The sequence below is a fragment of the Lipotes vexillifer genome, unplaced genomic scaffold (genome assembly GCF_000442215.2).
Source record: "Lipotes vexillifer unplaced genomic scaffold, Lipotes_vexillifer_v1.1 scaffold680, whole genome shotgun sequence".
In the NCBI taxonomy this organism is placed as follows: domain Eukaryota; kingdom Metazoa; phylum Chordata; class Mammalia; order Artiodactyla; family Lipotidae; genus Lipotes; species Lipotes vexillifer.
This window is the reverse complement of record NW_006780838.1, coordinates 2,525,027-2,530,033: the sequence shown is the minus strand read 5'-3', so window position 1 is coordinate 2,530,033 and position 5,007 is coordinate 2,525,027. Positions and strand designations below refer to the sequence as shown.

Genomic DNA, 5,007 nt, shown 5'->3' with positions numbered 1-5,007 from the left:
CTCCCCTCTCCCTCCCCCTCCTCCTCCTACTCATTCCTTTTTTTAAAAAATAAATTTATTTATTTATTTATTTATTTATTTATGGCTGTGTTGGGTCTTCGTTTCTGTGCGAGGGCTTTCTCTAGTTGCGGCGAGTGGGGGCCACTCTTCATCACGGTGCGCGGGCCTCTCACTGTCGCGGCCTCTCTTGTTGCGGAGCACGGGCTCCAGACGCGCAGGCTCAGTAGTTGTGGCGCACGGACTTAGTTGCTCCGTGGCATGTGGGATCCTCCCAGACCAGGGCTCGAACCCGTGTCCCCTGCATTGGCAGGCAGATTCTCAACCACTGCGCCACCAGGGAAGCCCTCATTCCTTTTTTAATTGAAGTATGGTTGATTTACAGTGTTGTGTTAGCTTCAGGTGTACAGCAAAGTGATTCATTTATACATATATGTCTTCCTTTTCAGATTCTTTTCCATTATAGCTTATTACAAGATATTGAGTATAGTTTTCTGTGCTATGCAGTAGGTCCTTGTTGGTTATTTTATATACAGCAGTGTGTATCTAGTGTGTGTATCTGCTAAGCCCAAACTCCTAATTTATCCCTCTCCCTCTCTTTTGCCTTTAGTAACCGTAAGTTTATTTTCAGTGTCTGTGAGTCTAAACTCTTTCTTCTAACAAACTGTAATGTGGGATCCACACAGAATAAGAGCTCACAGTTTGGGAACCTCCACTGTGTATCTCACACTGTGCCAGGTGCGTTTGCCTGCAATCCATCACTTTGCTTCATCAACTGTAGGAAATACGCATTTGAAACTTACTCGAGGTCACACAGCTAATAGGCACATATAGAAAACTCTGAGCTATTGTGGTTGAAGCAGGGGCAAGGCAGATATTGGGCCTAGAGTGCCTTTCTGTTGCTCACCCGTCACCTCTACTTTCTCTGGCCCCCACCCTGCCAGTCATAAAACCCTGGGACCTCACTGGAATCCCCTCTTTGCCTCCCCGCAAGACCTGCCCCAGAGTAGGCACGTAAGGAGCTGGTCCCTCAGGGCAGTGGGCTGAAGCGTGGTGATGGCAGCGCTTAGTTTTAAGGCAAGACCATAAAACCCTGTCTACTCAGGGCCACGCGTGACCTCATTAAAATAAAATGCGGGGAACCACAAAGCGCTCTTTCCATACTTAACAAATAAAACTATATATATATATACAGATATATGGATGCTCCTCTGCTTGTTAACTGATGTTCAAAATGGATTTCTTCTTATTAACAAGGAAAAAAAAATAGTACATGAGACAAATGAAAGTGCCCTTAAAGAAAATGCAAATCCCCAAAGGCAGCAGGTCACACAGATGCTACGGAAAGAAGCTTGTGTCTCTCCTGAGAAGTGTTGGGTTGGCTTCAGCACCCACCCGACATCCTCGTGCTGGGGCTCCTCTCTTCCCTGCCCGAGCTGTGCTTTTGGCCTGGTTTCCAGCGGAGACTCGTGTGGCTCTGGTTCAGCCCTCCAGGGATCTGCCTGGGGACCAGGCGGTTTGAGCGTTGAGCACAGGCCCCAGCTGGGTGTGCCACCTGCGTCACACGGCTCCCCGCCGGGCAGGGTGGATATTGCACGGGGTTGGGCCTCGGGAGCCAGTAGTCCGGCTCACTGTTCAGGAAATGTGTCCCATGAAGAGTGCTTGAATAACAGCAGTCCTAAACACCTGTTTTGAGCCATTCCTCCCTTCCTTTGTCTGGGCCCTTCTTCCTAGTGATTTTGGTTTTACGTCTCGGGAGCTCTAATGTTGCAGGGGAACGCATGGCCGGCCCTGTGGTACCTGATGACCAGGAGACCTTGTAAACTCGGGGCTGTCCTGGGACACGTCAGGTCTCACCTGTGCTAGGAAATGCCCCAAAGGTCAAAAGAGCTAGAGTAATGTGGGCTGGGAAGGCCCCCTCTACACCAGGTGAGGCTACTGTGCAGGGTAACCACATAGAGACCATGGAAAGCAGGCAGGAGCTGAATGTAAGTTTGCAAAGACAGCGCTTTTTCTGTGGAAAACTGATATAGGAATGTCAAAGCAGCAGTTGGTCAGCTGTTAACCAACTTCTGTCTGAGGGAAGAGAGGACTGGAGGCACCTGTTCTTTGGGGCAGCCCAGCCCCTCCACTCTCACCCGCTGCCAGGGCCACGCTCCTGGGCTGCAGCCTTCCATCTCCTGGGGGTGCTGCGCTCTGCGGTGCCGCTCATGGTCACTAGGAGCCCCTGAACCTTTCCCACCAATGCCTTCCTTTTTGGACTTCGGGTTTTGAAGTTTTCTGGCATAATCGATTTACAGAGATATCCTCCAGTTGCTCAGCTGTTGCTTGCCTCTCCTATAAAGTTTGCAGAGAGTTTCAGGTTACAGATCCTTGGCCAGGAAATCCTGCTGAGCCAGGAGCTTTTCATTCATCCCTCCAGTTGGTCAGCTGTCTTCTGCACAGACTTCTCCAGGTCCCTCAACGTCTTTAAGTCAGCTCTTCCCCCGGACTGTTCTTTGTCACAGTTATCGTGACCCGGTGATCATTCTGCATTTTCCAAGTCCTGACCATGGCTTCTCCATAGCCTGTGAGGATTTTCCCCTAAAGAGTAGTTTCTAGAAAGGCAACAGAGCTCCTCTGGCCTCTTCCACAAGGCAGGCCAGGTCTCGGAGAATTGGTTCACTGCGGCCCTGCTGTGGGGAGATGTGAACGCCGTGCTTCTCACTGTCGGTGATGTTCACTCTGACCCTGGTCCTGCCAGCACCTTGCTGTGGGCAGTTGGGGCCACACCTTCGTCAGTAGCCTGTAAGCCTCAGCATCAGGGACCCCGATGGATTTCGTCATGACCACTGACCATGCTCCCAACAGACAGTGTTGGGAAGAGGCCGGCCTGGCCTGGGCCGGGAGAGCCATCTGGCCCTATGGCCACGCTAGCTGCTGGATACCCCACCTGAAGACTGGCTGCCGCCCCTTGTCTCCTCCCCGTCGTGCCTTGATCCCAGGATATACGTTTTGGAAAATCTTTTGTGGTCATCATTTTGTTTCAGGGTATCAGAACTACAAAATGAACCAGAGTATATCATAATACCCTTTAACATATGCCAAATTTCATAGAAAGTTAGCAAATTCCTTGGAAGATTATAGAGCAGATAAGAAGTCAGCCAAGGAGCCAAGTTGACCAGAGACCCTCCCAGGCCTGTACCCTTCCCCCTCTTCACTTTATTACTCAGGTCCTTTTAAGACCCTTGGTGACTGATTGACAGTCAGACAATGAGGGTGAGCTTGAGAGGGGACAGGCTCACCTGCAAAGACCTTCCTAACTGATCCATGTGATGCATCATCTTCTGTTCTTTTTTTGACAGATGCTATTTGACATCTGTTAGAAATCTAGACTGAAAGAGCCTTAAGGACAGGGCTTGTTTTGTTTTTTTGCTATTCCAGCCCCAACAAGCTTATAACACCCTGTGCTTAACTGTTACTGGAAGAAGGGAGATGCCAAGCCTTCTAACTAATTGCCTAAACTCCTGACCCTTTAGGAGGGATTTAAAATAGTCTGTAAATTAAGGGACTTCCCTGGAAGTCCAGTGGTTAGGGCTCCACGCTTCCAGTGCAGGGAGCATGGGTTCGATCCCTGGTTGGGGAACTAAGATCCCACATGCTGCGCTGCACGGCCAAAAAAAAAAAAAGTCTGTAAATTAAAATGCCTTGAAATTAAAAGCAAATGTCTAGGTATGATTTAACTATGCCCACGTGCATTACTAGGGACTCGACGATTAGATTTAAGGTTAAACATTATATTCAGCCTCTAGGAAAGCACTGAAGTGAAAATCACCTTAAAATGGTGAATTTTATGTTAATTAGATCACAATTTTAAAATACCAAGGGTTTTAGAAAATACTGTCTGAGTTTAGTTATAAATCATCTTCACGTTTCAGGTAATTTGTTTACCAAAAAGAGAGATTGGGGGAGAGTAATACATGCTTGTTAAAGCTCAAATAAATTCTAAAAGAACAATCTCTTCTTTCTCACTCTAAATCCCTCTCCCCAGAGATGTGCACTGTTTAACAACTTGGGGTATAATCTGAGACTCTTCCAAGCATACACATGCACACGCGCGCGCGCACACACACACACACACACACACACACACACACTGGGTTTTTTTGTTTGTTTGATTTACAAAAAACAGACAGTGTTGCCCATGTGTCTGAAGAGGACTTTATTTAGTGCTTCTCATGTGATCGGCATTTATCCCCAAGTGTTTTTTAAGCTCCGTCTTGGTGCAGGGCCTTGGGAAAAGATGAAAAATTGAATCAGACAGGTGCTTATGTTCTTTTAGGAGAAAGAAACCTATACATAACTGTCACAACATAAGATATGAACATGGTGGTACCAAGAACAAAAGAGGGGTTCCAGTGATGTTAAACCAGGTGCAAATAGTCCTGTACTTACCGTCCTATCAACTGAAGCCTCCAAGCCATCTCTTTAAGAACAGATCAGGAACTGGGCTGGAGTAAAGTGTTTGTGGAATGAGAAATGCAGAAATTGTGGAACTTTCACCTCATAATGAAAGCTCTCTCCTCCAAAGAAAGGAAATAGATTCATCTTAAATTTCAGAATTCCTTCTTTGATAATTTGAAGTGTCCAGCTGAGGCCTCAGAAAGGCATGTGTGCAGGCAGACCCAGATATGGATGTACTACTGACTAAAGCCTGACCATCTCTTCCCAACAGTAAATTAGACAGCTTGGCTGGCCTGTGGCCCTTGTGGTTCTGAAGGTGGGTTTGGGTAGTCCCATGTGGTTTAATTAGTAGGAATTAACTTGCCGAATGAAGAATTTTTCCTTCCTGTATGGACTTGAAATCAACTGTCATCATAGCAAAAAGAATGAATCCTTTTAAAATTGGAAAGTTGTTCATTTCTCGGCAAATTTTTGGTTTTACTTAGCAGCCCCAGAGCTCATGGAATATGTCATTTGAGTTCTTTCAAATCTAAACCAACCTTGTAATTCTCTGTGGGCTCTGACAGC

General features: G+C 47.0%; 1 protein-coding gene across 2 annotated transcripts in view; it reads left to right on the top strand.

Moving 5' to 3' along the window:
* The window catches only part of VPS53 (VPS53 subunit of GARP complex), a 125,738-nt gene that overhangs the window by 56,055 nt on the left and 64,676 nt on the right, over positions 1-5,007 (top strand). The gene's annotated exons all lie outside the window — the stretch shown is intronic.